We start from the raw sequence: 17,145 nt of genomic DNA on the forward strand, positions 1-17,145 counted from the left end.
AGACACAGACACAGAGAGAGAGAGACAGAGAGAGAGGGAGAGAGACAGAGAGAGAGGGAGAGAGACAGAGACAGAGACAGAGACGGAGACAGAGAGACAATATGAAAAACAAAGGAATTGAACTCCTGTATAGCTTTCCTCAGGAAGTTGTTAAGAAAATATGCTCCACTAGAGTTGGTTGTTAAAAAGCAGCTCTAGCAAGCAGCAGATCCAACACTAGAAAGTACTGTAGAGAATTCCTGGAGTCTCCACCATGCTGGGAGTGTGGAGAATAATCAATTCTGCCAGGAGAGAGAAAGAGGAGGTGGAAGTCTTCACTGGGACAAGGGAGGGAAGGAAGAAAATAAAGGAAAAGGGAGTAAAGGGGGAAGGAAGAGAGGAAGGGAGAGAGTGGAAGAAGGAAAATGGGTCTGCATAGCTTCATTGTTAGAACTGAGACCTTCTCTGTCAAAATCACTTTATTCTTTTTCTAAAGGAACAAGGCAGGAAGCTAATAAATAATGTCACTCTTTAGGTAATTCTTGGAAGCCAATTCATCTATGCAAATAAATTTTCATTTTGCCAAACAGCTCTTCAATTAAAAAAAGAAACAAAGGTGAGCTAGTCATTTTTCAGTCACACCATTTTTACCAGAACTCTCCTCAAGAATACAGTATTGTCCCTTTTTTCTAGCCACTGTTCCTTCCTAACATGGGGCCTGCACAGAAAATCCCCAACCTTACACCACTGGAGACTAAACTCCACAGTTTTACGTCCTTCCATTGCATTTTCCTTTCTGAGATCCCTTACCTATATCATGGGAGCATTCCCTACTGTGACGATCTGCCTTGCAGCCCAGCCTGAATAGACACACCACTGTGTATGGCCTAGCCAGGTAGGCAGCCATCAGCAGGAACTGAACAGAATTACATCACAGGCACTTGCACAAACAGAAATACATTGTCAGCATTTACAGATGGGTTGCAGGAAACCTTTCTTACATATGAAAAGTATTAATTATGCATCCAACATAGATTAAAATAAAAGAAATAAAGTATAATCCATTTATTAACTGTATTAGTAGTAAATGACATGATTTTTCATTGTCATGAGTAGTAAAATGTGGATTGGGTTTCAGTGGCAATTATGACACATTTGTGAGGAAAGGACTGGGGAGATGGCTCAGTGGCGTAAGTGCCTGCCTGGCAAGTGCAAGGTCCTGAGTTTGATGCCCTGTTTAAAAAAATAAAGATAGAGAAAATGTGTTAGGAGACAAAGAAATAAGGATGTGAGAATGAATATAAAAATATAAAGTTTCCCTCTAATATAACAGGACATTTATAAAAATAAAGTGAGCATAAAGTACATGTTGGAAGGCAAATTACAGTTACAACAGAAGCTAAGAGTTGAGACTATTTCCAAGTCCACTGGACCCAAATATGCACGTAATGATCTCACCTCCTTGCAAGACAACTAGGGTGAGAGTGAGTGACAGGGGCCGGTGGGAGCCAGGACCAAAGAGGTCTTCCTTTTCATTCTGACTGTAGTTACCTCTAAGAAGTTAAGTACATTTTTAGCTGATATATTGGTGCCGAGAACAGAACTCAGGGCCTTTGAACTGGCCTAAATTTTCTGCCCTTTGTTTGATTTTTGTTTTACTTGTTCTTATTTTGTTTGTTTATTTACATTGGAGACAGTGTCTTCTTGGACATTGCCCAGGTTGAGCTTGAATTGCAGACCTGCCTTGGAGTACAGATTAAATTTTCATAGTGGACATACAGGCATATTTTTATAAAAGTAATCACCTTTTCTAATTTTTGAAAACAAAGACTAAAAATAGAAATCAAACTTCAATAACAAGAAAAAAACCCACCTCTTATACAGTACATAAAATATGTTACTGTCTGCAACCCTGTCACCAGGTCACGCAAACTTCCAGGACAAGCTGCCCAGTGCAGTCATGCGGGAGGCGCAACATGTAGGATTGGAGGACAGTGCGTGAGTCCCACCAGTTTCTCAGAGTAAGACAGTACGTGCTTCATCAGGCAGTATAAGTCTGCCCTGTGCCTCTCTCACTTCTGTACTGTGAGACTGTGAATAACACAGCGGAGATCATGCCACTGTCAAGTCATCTTTTAAAAGCTGATAAAATCTACAGGATCCCTAGAAACTCTTCAGTTTACCTGAATGTTGGAATTTTGGCAGGGCGCAATGATGGAACCATTACAGTCATTTCATAAAACGCTTCTAAGCACTAATCCTCATTTTTCTTCTTAATATCTAAATTGTCCTGCCCTTCCTCAGTAATCATATATATTCTCTCCTCTAGATTAAGCTCCAGAGGCTGCAGAATTTCTGAAGCTGTCTTTATGACACGCCAGAGCCTCTTTAGGAGAAACTGATGAAAGACCTTTAGTTGGTATAGTCACAGGAAAAGCTCCTACCAGTGAGATACCTTGTGATTTTCATCTGGTGCTAAAAATGATCAATGAAACATTTCTGAAATTGATTGTACACAGGGTCTAGGAAATGCAGCCTCCCTACCGATCATCCCTTCCTGGCTGCGCACAGTGTGATGGATGATTCTTCTTGTCTGAGTGATTCACTGGGGTTGGGGACCTGGAGCATCAGAGCATCTGTTGGCCCTGGACAGAAGGCTGTAAGTACATAAGATGCAGTGTCTGAGAGCTCTTGAGATGGTTCTTCTCACTGTACCCACTGCAGTGCACCTCTTGCTCGCGTTCTGGCACATACATGGGGGCAGAGTGCGTGAAGTTGTGACTCACCCCTCCTGCACGCTGTCTCCTCTCCAGCTCTGCGCTCTCTCTCAGGGTCACCTGTTCCTGAGTATTGTTGAGTGCTGGCATATTTCACAGCATCAGGTTAGTGCCTTGCTTCTCCTGACCCAAGGACAGGAGGGCTCTACTGTGATGACGTTTTCAGTAGTGAAACATACCAATTTATAATAAAACCCAATTCCTTCCACATCTAACCATTCCTGCCAAAAAAGCCACATAGCTCTTTATTAGATAATTCTGGTTGGCACATTATTGTATAGCAGTCAGAAGTCTCTTTATCACACAATGTTTAGTATATTTATGTTTCACAAGGGCCATTACAATTAGTTGACAATTTTTCCAGGGAAATTATATACTTCCTTAGTTTAAAAAAAAACACATAATTTTTAAAGTCAGACTGCTTGAATTTGCATCTACCAGTTACTAACAGTGTTATCAGGATGCAGATGTTGCAAAAATATTTATTTAAAGTGGTGTTATAAGGATTACATGAGATACAACATGGAAAACCAGCTTAATTCTACCACTTTTAAATGTTGACTCTGAGAAAAAAGGGAATCCTAACACTAGTTCAAGACTCCAATCTCTACCAAAGTTCTCAGTTTTTTTAGGACAAGTTCTTACCAAACATTGCTAAGGTTGGCAATGAACTGCAGCAATCCTCCTGCCTCAGCCTCCTGAATGCAAGGGTTATAGGCATGTACCACTGAACCTGGATGCTCATATTCCTAACTGAGGAACTAGACTAAAGGTCTATTTCAGAACATTGCACTTTTTTAATATCAAACGCGGTATGTAGAGCTATGTCTACCTGTGAATGGGCCAAAGTTTATAGAACATATTTTAGTGTGAAGTGCTATAGTATGCTACTTAAGAATACAAATTCTTCAAAATGCAAAATCAAGATTCAACTAAACTCTACTATTCACTAAACACAAAACTGGAGCAAGTCACTTGCCTACTCTCCCACTTTTTATAACCATATAGTGGAGAAAATTTTGTTCTATTTTTTTCACAATATTCAGCTAAGAAGATCTGTAAATTTTATTTATACACATTTTAAAATGCTATTCTCTGATTATTTTCCCAAAAGAGGAGACCTACTACATCAGTGTATGTGAGAAGATGCTGAATAACCCTACCATGACCATCGATAGGCTGGAGAGCAGGAGAAACCAGTAGCCCCTCAGCCTTGGAAGCTGCAAGCCTTAGAGTAAAGGAATTCAGTGTGGCCACCCTCGGTCAGCTCCCCAGGGAGATGCTAGTGCAGGTCCACTTCATTCAACGGCTGAGGAACTAGAGTGTGAGGTGGACAGTGGCAGCCCAGCAGCAAGACCTGCACCCACTCGGGAAGGCTTTAACCTGCTTGTGTAAAATGGACACTTCATCTTCTCTTTCACTTGCCTGGAGCCCCTGGCTATTGGGCAGTGCTGCCCTTGGTTGGGAGGGTCTTCTGCCCTCCCTTGGCTGACGGCTTACCAGGCTTCTTTCAAAAGCCCTGCACAGAAATGCTCGTTGTCCGATTGTACAACAACCATGACCAATCAGTACACCTGTGGCCTGATGCTGGGACTTCCCCACAGTGTCAAATAAGCTAATCATCACTTACAGTCATTAAATATTTGGCACAGCTTCCTACATCAGGAATTGCTGGACTGGGGAGATAGCTCAGTAGAATAAGCACTTGCCTGTCAAGCACAGGGTCCTGAGTTCAATCCCCAGTACTGGAAAAAAAAAAAAAAAAAAAAAAAAAAAAGAAAAGAAAAAAGAAAGATAAAAAGAAATTGTTCCCAAAAGGATTCAGTCTAGGACTCCTAAGCTTCATTTCTTCTAAGTTAAGTATATATTGACTACATCTTGAGTTCTTTTGGAGTGGAGACAGGAAACTAAAGCAGAGCTTGTTCACTTAAAGACTTCCAATCTGTTATAGCTTGGATCTCAAATGCCTTACAAAAAGCTCATATAGTTGAGGTTTGGTTCAATGCCAGTGGCACTGCAGGGAGGAGGTTGAAACTTTAGGAGGTGGTATAGCAGTAAGTGAGAGATTGAGTCCTCATGGGAGTTGGTGCAGATGATGAAAACACATCAAAACTGTGGCTGGACATGATACTGAAGTGAGTCTGGCCTCAAGGCAGAGATGCAATAGCTAGCCTGGGAGGCTCCATACATAAGCAGCAGTGTAAGAATGCACAGGAATGAGAACCCTCCTCTTCCAGTGAGCCCAGATGGCCATTGGGAACAAAAATGGGTGATTAAAACATCATTCCTTTTCACGAATTCTTTTTATCTTTCCATTTCCCCTTCCATGTGACTCACTTCCCCATTGGAGCAACATTGCCTACATGACTACACTTATAATCCCATGACTATACTTATAATCCTGTAGTTACAGTGTAGTTTGACCCACATTTTTTCTACACAGTGACTTTGCTGTATAAATTTTCTCTAATGTAGAGGCTCCATGGTCACCCACTCAGGATCCCTCCTGGATATCTAGGAGCTATTTTTTATGGTTTGTGTCTAAATGTTCCCTCAATGCCTCATACAGTCATGGGGTGGGATTCTAGAGTTTGTGATTAATTCATGATCCAATGCTGGGATTATAGGTGTGAGTGCTACACCCACCCTGGGGCAGACAGCCTGAATGCCATAAAGGGAGGGAAAGAGGTTTGCTCTCCACCATTGCTCCTCCCTTTTTGCTCTTGTGGTTTTGCTATTTTCCACCATCAAGAACAGCTGCCCTGTGCTGTGTATTTTGCCTTGCAACCAACCTAGTATGGACTGAAACCTCCACAAACTGTGAACTAAATAGAACTTTTCTTCCTTAATTTTCGGTGTCAGAAGGTTGACCAAATAGCTCAGCAAATTAAAGTGCCTGCAAGCAGGTGCAGAGGCCAGGGGTTCAATCCCCAGCCTGCTGTGCCTGCCCCACCCCTGGGTGTGCTGAGACATCAATGAAGACTGGGTATGGTGGCATGCTCCTGTAATTCCAGCTCTTTAGAGGCTATAAACAGGTGGATCACTACAAGTCTGATCTAGTAATGAGACCCTGAACACGCTGTAGACTTTTCCCTAAAATACAAAATAAAAGGAGGGGGTGTTGGGTATTTTGTCCCAGCAATGAGAGAAAAGTAACTGAGACACTATTCTTCACTTATTTTCAATAAAACCATCACAACTTCTTCTCTTGGTTCCTGACTTTGTTCCCTGATGTTGGGAGATCATAAACTCGGTACATGTCACGTCTCGCAGGTCTGAAGTCATTTTCCCATAGCAGTGGGATCTAGCTAGAGAAAAAAGTTCATACAGAGTGTAAAACTCTCTCTCCTGACCACAATAAGGTGGCCAGCTCTCCCACTTGTTTCCCACTATGAAATTTACTCTCAGTTCAGGCCAAAGTAATGGGCCAATTTCATTTTCATATAAGGGAATATGTGAAACTAAGACACAAAATTAATAATTTCTCCTCTTGAACTAATTACCTCAGGTATTTTGTCATGAATATGGAAAACATAACACAAAAAATTGGTACCACATCGCCTGATCATTGCTACCACTATACTTGATAATGTGGCTCAGAAGCCTTTGGAATTGTGTTAGAAGAGAAATCTAGTAAAGTTTGGAGAGCCAGGCTAGAATGCTAAAAGATAAGCTTCAAGGGGAATTTTAATAGGAGCTCAAAAGACCAGCAGGCTGAGAAGAATGAGGATGGTAAAGGCAGTAATCATGAGGCTTTAGAGGGAAATGAAGACTGTGTTGGGAATTGGGCTCCAAGCCATTTGGGTTACATACTGGCAAAGAACTTCCTACATTCTGTCCACCCCCTGAGACTTTGTGGGAGGCTGAGTTTAGAATTGATAGAGTAATTAGCAGAGAAGGGGAAATTTCAAGGCAGCACAGAATTGAGGCAGTGGAATGGGTATTGTTGGCTTCTTTTTGCCAGATTTACAGTGAGAATTGGAAGGAAAAAAAAGAAAACGGAGGAAACATTTAAATTTTCCTTAGTTTTTCCAGAAGAGGATTTACTTTGAAATTAAATCAAGGAGAATATAATGGAAATTGCTGAACAGATTCCCACCATTAAGAACCTAGTACTTTGCAACAGGAAAAAAAAAGATGTTTGAGAATATTTCAGGTATTGGTAAAATGCCACTCATTGCAGGCTCAGTAAGAGCCTTGTGTCACCCTACTAGGGCAGGGCTACTCGGCCTAAGGAATTGCTTGGGGAGTGGAGAGTGAAGGATTTCTCTTCATGTTCAAATGCAAAGCTGAAGCCAAGGTCCATGCCGATCTGCTACTGTTCAAGCCAGCAGCAGATATTTCCGTAATTCAGAAGATGCCAGCTTTACAGACATGGAGAATGCAAAAGTTACAGGATCATGGAGGAGACAATGAAGGAAACAACTTTCCTTCCTTCCACATTTCCAATTTTTAATACAAGAACATTCAAGACAGCACAAGAGAAATATACTGTTGGGAAAATCCAATCTAATATGACAGTTTTGCAACACTTAGGACATAGCAGATGCTTAAGAGAATCAGAATTTTCTTAATCCATTAATTTGTTTATGGACATAGACATCATTTCCAAAACCTAGCTATTATAAATTATTCTGTTATAAGCATGCATTTCTATCTATCTCTCAAAAGTGATGATTTTAATGTTTGGGAAGATACTTAGGAGGGAGATAGTTGGGTCAAATAAACTTTCTATTCTTAGTTTTTTAAGGAATCTCCACATCAATTTCCATAGTGGTTATACTAGTTTATGTCTCCACAAATAATACAGTTAAGTTTATTTCCGCATCTTCATTAGCATATGTTATTTTTGGAAATTTTGAAGATAATCATTCTTTCTGGGGTAGGATGGTATCTCGTATAGTTTTAATTTGCATTCCGCTGACTGTCAGTGATGATGAGCATTCTTTCATGTATTTATTGGCCATTTGTACCTCTTCAGAGAAATGTTTATTCAGTTTGGTTCTCCATTCTTTGACTGGAACTTTTATTTTGAGTGGTTTAATTTTTTCTCAGTTCTTTATATATTCTTGATGTTAGTTCTCTGTCCATGGAATAGCGCGCGCGCACACACACACACACACACACACACACACACACAGAGCCCAAATAAAACGATCAACTCAATACAAGAACTACATTAAAAAGGTATATTTTGGATTGTATATTCTGCCAGCTTACATATTCCAGGTGCTTTACTTTGTTCAGAAGCTACAAAAATTCAATGGCAAGGGAATTTGTCCAAAATGGTGCACTTTTGAATTTGTTTGGTTTTTATAATTGTCATGTAATGTTGTGGGCCGCAAACTTCTCTTTCATCCTCAGTGTTGGAGGATAATTTACACCGCTATCAGTAACATTGAAGCAGTTGTTCTCAGTGGGGAAATTGGTGAATGGAGTCTGGAAAGGAACCATGTATTCTCGCAACTTGTTTGGGAGTGCAGCCTGATACGTGGAGTGTGGGAGTGAAGGGAAAACCTTCCATCTTCTCTCCAAAGTTCTGCTGAAATGAACTAACAAATTTTTTAAAATACACAAAATTCATAAACACAGAGAAAAAAAAGAGTCCTATTAAAAGTATGAAACACACAGGAAGTGTAAAGAATTGAAGTTTATGTGCTCTTTCTCACAGAGGATGGGGAGGGAGCTCTGGCTATAACTAATAACCTGAAGAATGCATGGACATGAAAGACAGAAATTCACTTCTGAAATGATATTTTTCAAATTCAAATGAGCCCAAGAGGCAGATTATCTTGTAAAAATAAAGCCTATGCAGGTACGGTCATATTTCTGTGTTCATTACTTTCCAAAAGAGATGATGAGATCTCAAGGTGGAAGTAGAACCAGATGGGTTCCTTTCTGTGGTCTTGTCTTAATGAAGAAGAGAATCCAGACAGATTCTCACTGAGCATTGTGGGGAGAAGCAAGCCAAGCATAGGGACACTTTGAATCACAGGCAGCTGCTCAGACCTCTTCACACATTAAAGCTCCAGTCAGTGCAGCATGACTTTCTGAGCCGCAACAGCAACTTGAAAAATGATGTGTGTGATTCTCATGTTCATACTTCGTGTTACCACAGAAGGCTCTGTCTCCTTGTTTCAGTACAGAAGGCAATTAGCTGAGGATCAACATGATGTCAGAACTTTACTGCAATGATCTATGTATTTGTCTTCTGGACACAATCCCAACAGAGACTAGGAGTGGCTTGACTGGGTCATAGGACCAGGGATTCATTTACTCTATTGTAATGTAATGCTAAGACAGAAAGCTCAGGGCAGACAGGCATGGTGGAGGAAAGATGCTCACTAAGTACATGGTGACCAGGAAATAGTGGAAGAATAGACCAGAGATAAAGGGCCAAGGATCATTATATAGCCAAAATGTTGCCTCTGTGACCCATCCAGACACATGGAAAAGTATGCACTGCCAAGCCCTTGAGGTGGACCTCAAAGCCAATCAAGTTGATGCTCCACTCTAACCACTGTTAGCTAGTTGACTGCAGCATAGCCAGACTTGTGTCCTGAGGACCATCTTAGCTAACAATCTCAAACTCAAATTTACATAGAAGAAGTGTATTTTTAATCAAAGATTGGGCGGGTATCAGAATCATCATTAATCCTGCAGTGGTCCTTTTCTTTGATGCATATTCTGTTGCTATCTGAAGGTCACCAGGTGTTCTGGGTTCTGTAAATCTAAAGAATGCTTCCTGATTAATAGGCTTCATGACAGATGTTTCTCATACTTCTTTTCCCTGGAAAAGCTGACCCTAGCTATTAACATTTCAGTCACTTAGATCTATTTTTCTTTAGAATTTAGAATACAAGGAAAAGGTTTAAAAAATTTTGCAAATGACAGTTTGCAAAGGACAAGTGATCCCATAGCATATCTCTTCTCCTGTTACTTCCTTTATGACAATTACTGTGAGCGAAGAAACAAACAGGCTCCCTTAACCCACGAATAACAACTCAGCTCAACCATTCCTTATTCTTTCTCCATATTGCAAATAACTCACTCAGGCCAAATGTGAAAAATAGACATGCACAAGCCTTACAAACCTCTATTTCAAGTTTTTTCCCTTGAGCAAAATTTTCCCTGTAAACAGCTTGCCAGCTTCTTACTGGACTACTGCTTTTCTTCCACACCCTCAGGAAATCTAGCCGATTATTCTTTTTAAATTCTTCTAAATTCTTAGTCTTCGGTTTTCTTCATGTCCAGGTGCATTTAGTTTAGATTTCTTCATTCAGTTTTAATAATACTTTTGCTAGTATCACAAGTTCTCTGGCTTTCTTCTTTTTTAATCACATATGCCCGGCTATAGCCCTTCTCTAGGTAAATCCAGTCTCACTGTTTTCTTTGCCCGAGAGAGAGACAGCTCATTGTCACTTAACAGTTGCTGCAATATCCAATCCATTATTAATTTAATTACTTACAAACTGGGTCATATTTAATATTTTTGAGCAATTTTTAGCTTTTCCATTTGCTTACCATATATTTCAAGTACTTAACCAATTGTGATCTTCTATGGATTTTAATTCACATGCATCTTTGGGGGATAATATCTTCCACAGTTCATCTCACAGTCAATTGAACCTGTTTTCCATATTTCACCTACATGATCTTTCAACCAGCTGTAGTGATAATTACAGACAGTCCTAAGCATCAATCCCTTAAGTAGATGCCCATTTTATGTAGGCTGAGGACAAGACTACTTCACATAGTTCATAGGTTATATGTGATTTGGCGTGTGCTCTTCTCTTACACCTGACCTTGTACTTTCCCACTTATTTTCTGTAAATCAGCCACAGGTATATTATAAAATTTTTACCCTTTGGGCCAAGGTCTTTTTACATCTTATTGCTTCTGTCTGAAATACTCTTCTTCATCATTTAATTACCTCTAACTTTCTTCAGATTTTATCTCAAGTATCTCATCCCTCAAGAACTCTTGCTGACCTTCTGTCTAGTTCAAATTCTTTTAGATGCTCTTACAAATTTTATTTCTTCCACTTTGAATTATGTACTATGTCTCTACTTCTCTCTCTAATAGCGAATACAAAGCATTCAACATAGCAGAAGTGCACTATCATGCAGAATCTTCTATAATACTGCATTTGTGATAGTTTTGTTTATATCTAGCATATGACACTTCAGAAAATTTGTCACTATCCAAACATGAAAAATTTAATGGTGGGTGAGAAATTAAAAAAAGTGTTTGAGAGATCTACCTATTACCTGCACCCCTACCAATCATAAACCTACCCTTCGGAAAATTATTTCTCTTGTCCAAGGAGGGATTCTAAATAGATTTATAATTGTTGTTGCTAAAAACAAAAAATGTTAAATCCTCTGGGTAAATATTTGCCCCCTCTACAAGACAATCAAGACACTGGCCACTACTTTGCTTCTACCTTCTGTGTTTCACAGGAATTTCTCAATTTAAAGTGAATATTAGAACCTTTTAAGATTTTGAGGATTAGGAAACTATGAATATGTTTTTGGTAACATTCCCAGATCCAGAGAAGAAAAGAAAGATGAGAATTCTAGGAAGAATACTGGAAGTCAATCAAGAGAAAGAAGTATCCCTACAGCTAACAAGATAGCTCAGGGGATTAAGCACCTGCTTAGGTAAGCACAGGGACAAGGGTTTGGAACCACATGCTGTATTGGCCTTGCCCCCAGGCAAGCTGAGACAATCATTTAGTCCAGGCAATGGTGCATGCTTGTAAGCCCAATGCTGGGGAGGCTAAAAGCAGGAGGATCACTACGAGTCCAACAGGGTAGTGAGACCCCGTACCAAATAAATAAATAAATAAATAAATAAATAAATAAATAGTAAGTACCCTTGAAACAGGACCAAGCAGGCATGTAAATGAAAATGTGTACCATTAGGGAAGTTCAGTAGAGAAGGACTGAGCAGGCAAAGCCACTATTCTCCTAAAGGCCTTGCATCCTAGGAGCTGAGCTAGGGACATTTTCCTACCAGCTGGTCCAGAGGGAAATGAGAAATAAAATTCACATCAAAATAATGTATCAGCAATGGCTGTACTTGCTTCTCAAAAGGAACTGGGACAAACATCATCTTTGAAAACCTTTTCAAATGCTAGATAATTATTTCCCCTTATAGCTCCAAAAAGCACAAGTTTCATCTCACTGTTTCTGACACTATAATAATTCTGCAAAGATGATGCCATTGTCATGCTCAATGGATCAGAAAAACTTCTTCCTGGAGAAAACAAACTCTAAGGTTTATTGAGGATGTCATAGAAGCCCATTGTGAAGCCAGATTCACAAAAATGTGCTCTGTCCCAAGTCCAGAGAATTTCCAAATTGTTTATATCTAATTTTCAAACCAGAGAAGGCCTAGGTGGCAGGTTAGAGATGTCATTTGATAATTAACATTCTCTGAAGAGATATATGAGGTCAGTTTTACCTCCCTTTTGCCTTGGGTGGTCTCAGACTGTTTCAAGCAATCGAGTCATTGCAAAGGATTAGCAATCTCTGCTTTGCCTGCCAAGGCCTCTACCCACTAGGAAGGAAGATGGAGTACCTTATAGCACAGACCACACTGAGACCTTCTGAGACTCCAGGGATAAGAAGACTGAGTGACCCTGCAGAAACCACCATTGCAGCCACTCCCCAAACATATTGTGGCCTAGATCAGACTCACAGTAGGTGAGCCCACTGGGGAAGTAGCACTGAGTTAGCTATCACACGTAATATAGACGGATACCTTAGCTGAGTCCTGCCTGTTTCTGATGCATGAGCTTATGACATTAATAAAATGGTTGTTGTTTCATGCTTCTGTGTTTTGGTATAGTTTAGTACACACCAATAGTTAAATGGAACCATCTGGATGGAAAGATGAGGGTAGATGATTCAATCAATCACCAAGTGTTTATAACTCTCACCCTTTACTGTCCTTCTGCCCAAGAGATTCTTTATAAGAGTGGACATGTTAGATTTAGAGGTTATAGATATCAGGCACTGATCACTGGAAGTACAATAGCCTTTTGCCTTCATATGAGCTGTCATGCCTTGAATTTCTAGCCCAGCAATTCTGTGAGTGTATGTAATACACCTTGCAAATGTGCTATAAATTTGAAACACATCAAAGACTAATAAATGAGATGCCACAGCAAATTGACAAATTGTATGAAGGATTTCAACTTCTAGAATGTCAATATGAATCCTGGAAAAATTGTTCTCCTGCTAACAGCCAAATGCAGTCAAGATGACTAACGCGAACAAATTCCAAACTCTTCTTAATTAACTAAAGCCACAGAACAAATTGAAAATCACATAGCCAGAAGAAAGTACTAAAGCTGAGTTTTGGTAGGAGGAGAGGCTATGAAGTTGTACCTCAGGGCTACACCTACAAATCTGTCTTCATTGCACTGTGCCATGGGAGGCTCTGAAGAACAGGCAGCACTGCAGACAGCAGGAAGATCTGACTGCTTTCAGATCCTTGAGATCACCATCTGCAGTGCACAAATTATTATTTTGTCCACATTTGTAGCTCCCTGGAAAATCTCTATTCTACTCTCAGAACATGGTGCTATGTGATTGGACTCAGAGCTCAGATCAGTGAAAGAATGAAGAAGAAACCTATCCCCAGGGTGCTATCAGAACAACAGCAATTCCTAGCAGCATCTCAGCTGCCTAAGTGATTTCAGATGCACTGTACTAAAGTCTGGCTCAGAATTTAAAGATAGATTCAAGAGAGTGAGAAAATCCTGAGAATTTTACAAAGCTCTGAAATATGCTTGGCTTCTAATAGGTAATATAAAACCCCAGATTAAAAACTAGGAGAAGAAAAGACACCCTTCACACAACTTTAGCTCACTCTTGGACTACATGAAGCAGGAAATGAAAGCTAGCTAGGGCTGTCTTTTAAACTGTCTGAAGTTTCTAGACTTGTGTTTCATACAAACTCCTTTTTCAAAAGGTGAAAATGCAGAGGCAAGGTGCAAAGTCAAGACATTCATGCTCTTCCAGTTTCGAACCTAGAATCACAAAGGACTAACAATTTCTGCTTGTCCACCAGTCAAATGCATCTCCAAACTCCAGCTAGCCAGATAGAGACTCCAGGCATGATCCTAGGAAGATAAGAATAAAAACAAAAATTTAAGAAAGAAATTTAGCAATGACCACAACTCAGAACTCACATACTACAGACAATACAGAATCCATCGCATATATTCTGGAAACTCACTAAACAAATAAGCAGCGATAATGAAAACATCACTACTAACAACCAATGAATCACAAGAAACCTTGAACAATAGAGGAGTCTAATACTGGCATTGAAACAATATATCTGAAAGGTCTGTTTTTCAACAAAAATTATGAGGAATACAAAAATAAGGCCCACCATAGTAAATAAGGAAGCCAACAAAAAATTTTCCTGAGAATGCCAAGATTTGTCGACTTAAGCAAAGATTTTAAATCATCAATTATAAATAAATACATTTATAGAACTAAAGAACATATAACATGATGGTTGATCAAAGAATAATAATTCATAAGTAAATCTATTTTTTAAACGCTAGAATCAAAATAATTGCAATGAAGAATTTGTTAGTGGTTGGGGAGATGACTCAGTGGAATAAACACTTCCCTGGCAAGCACAAGGGCCTGAGTTCTATCCCTGGTTCTGCAAAAAGAAAAAAAAAAGAATTTGTTAAAGGAAGTCAATAATGGACATGAGCTTCCACAAGAAAGAATCAGTGAACTTGAACACAAGTCAATAGATACTATTCAATACAGGAAAAGGGTAAAAGAATGGAATAAAGAGGAACAGAAAAACATAAAAATGGATAAAGACTCCAAGAATTGTTAAAAGATTCACATATACTGTTTTTACAAGTACATAATTAGAATTCCTGAAAATTATTGAGAAAAGAAAGGGGTCAAAACATATTTATGACATAAAGGCCCAAATACTCCTATAATTTGGTAAAAGTATTAATCAGAATATTTAAGAAACTCAAAAAGTGCAAGTAGAATAAATCCAGAAAGACATACCTGGATATGTAACCCAAACTGATAAAGATCAAAGAAAACTAAGAGATCTTGTATTAGCAAGAGAGAAACGACTAATCTCAAAGCATCTGCAATAAGATTATGAACAATTTTTTTTTAAAATAGACACTGTGCAGATCAGAAGACAGAAATGACATATTAAAAGCACTGAAAGTAAAGCAAAATTAGTCAAGATTTCTATATCCAGCTAAACTCTCTTCAAAATCAAGGAGATAACTAAGAACTTCCAGAAAAACGACAATAGAAGTTATCACTAAAAGATACTTATTGTAAGAAATAGCAAAGAATTACTTCACTGGAAGAACACTAAAGGGTCACATGAATTCAAGCAAAAATGTAAGAAAAATAAAATTAGTGACAAAGATCATTAAGTATAATGTAAGTATACTTATATAGTAGTTTTTGTCTCTTTTAAAGGAAAATGCATGAAGCAATAATTATAAAATTATATTTACACACCCATAATATTTAAGGTATAATTTACCTAATAATAACTAAGCGAAGGGAACTGAGATTATATTACAGAAATGCTTTATGTAAGATAAAAATTAAGTTAGTAGCAACCCTAACTAGATTGTATGAAGTTGAGTACTAGTCCTCTGTGTTCACTAAGAAAAACACTTCAAAAATACAGAAAAGCAAAAGAAGAAATTAATAGGGTTCACTAGAAAATATCAATTTAGGAACAAAAAGAAAATAGTAATCAAGGACTAGAAAGAAAACTCACAGCACACGTAGGAAACATAAAATCAAACTGCATACACAAATCCTATCTTATTAGTAATTACATTTGATGAAAATACTTTACTCAATATAAAACAAATTTTCAGAGTACATTTTTAGAATGGACACATATAGATCTCCAGTGTCTTATCTGGCTGCTTGTGTGCTTATTTAGAAATCCTGCTTGCAAAGGACACACACAGGGTGACATAAAAGGGGGAAAACATTATATTCTGTGCAAGCAACAGCTAAATATAAACCTGAGTAGCAACAATAATATAAAAAAGTAGATTTTAAACCAAAAATTATAGACATTATTCCTGGCACGAGATGGGATCTCAGTGTTTTTTTTTTAATTTACATCTCTCAAATGACCACTGTTGTTGAAGATATCTTCATACATTTACTTGTCATTTGTATTTCTTCATCTGGGAAATGTGGAAAGTGTGTATTCTTCTCAGATGTCCATTTTTGAACTTTTGAATTGGGTCCTTGAATTTGGGGATTATGATTTTTTTCAGTTTTTTATGTTTTTGATAGAAGTCCTCTATCTGAGTGAAAATTGGCTAATTTTCCCCCCAATTTTTGGATTATCTTTTAATCCTGTTGGTTATTTCTTTTGAAATGCAAAAGGTTTTTAATAAGGTGAGGTCCCAGTTGTTGATTCTTTCAAACATTTCAAGTGTAATCTGGGTTTTCTTCATGAAGTCTACCTACACCTATATCCTCAAGATTTCCATTTACTTTCTCTTCTATTAATTTTATTGTTTCTGTTTAAACATTTAGATCTTTGGTGGATGAACTTTGACTTTAATTTATTGAATTGTGATAGACATGGGTCTAGTTTTAGTCTTTAGAATATGGAAAGCCAGTATTTCCAGCATGATTTAGTAAAAAGGCCATTATTCTTCCAGAGAACATGGTCCCTTTGCTAAAGATAAGGTGGCTGATATTTACTTGTATATTCATCTTCTAATCTTTTCTGCAGATCATTAGGTCTTTTATTTTAACAGTACCATGGTGATTTATGGTATAATTAAGGACAGAGAATGTAGTATCCCCTGGTTTACCTTTGCTACCCAAAATCCCTCTTGTTATTCTATACCTCTTCTAAATCTCTTCTCAGAATGAATTTTAGGAATTATGTTTAGTTCTGTATGGGATGCTAAAGGTATTTTGTTCAAGATTGCATTAAACCTATATAATAATTTTGGGAATATTGCCATTTTCAGTATATTATTTCTTCTATCCATGAGCAAAGGATATGTTTCCACTTTCTGACATGCTCTTCAGTCTCCTTACTAATGTACTAAAATTTTCAATGTATAGCTCTTTTACCTCCTTTGTTAGATTTACTCTTAAGTATTCCATTTTTTATGCTATTGTGAAGGGTATGCTTTCCCTAATTTGTCTCTCAGTAAATTTGTCTTTTGTGTACAGGACTGCTACAGATTTCTGAGTTTTAAATTGTATCCAGTACTGAATTTGGTGATTAAATCCAGAAGTCTTTTAGTGAAGTGTTTCGGCTCTTCTATGTAGAGTATCATCATCAGGAAATAATGATAATTTCAATTTTTCTATTCCTA

This window comes from Octodon degus, unplaced genomic scaffold, assembly GCF_000260255.1.
Source record: "Octodon degus isolate 3935 unplaced genomic scaffold, OctDeg1.0 scaffold00051, whole genome shotgun sequence".
NCBI lineage: Eukaryota > Metazoa > Chordata > Mammalia > Rodentia > Octodontidae > Octodon > Octodon degus.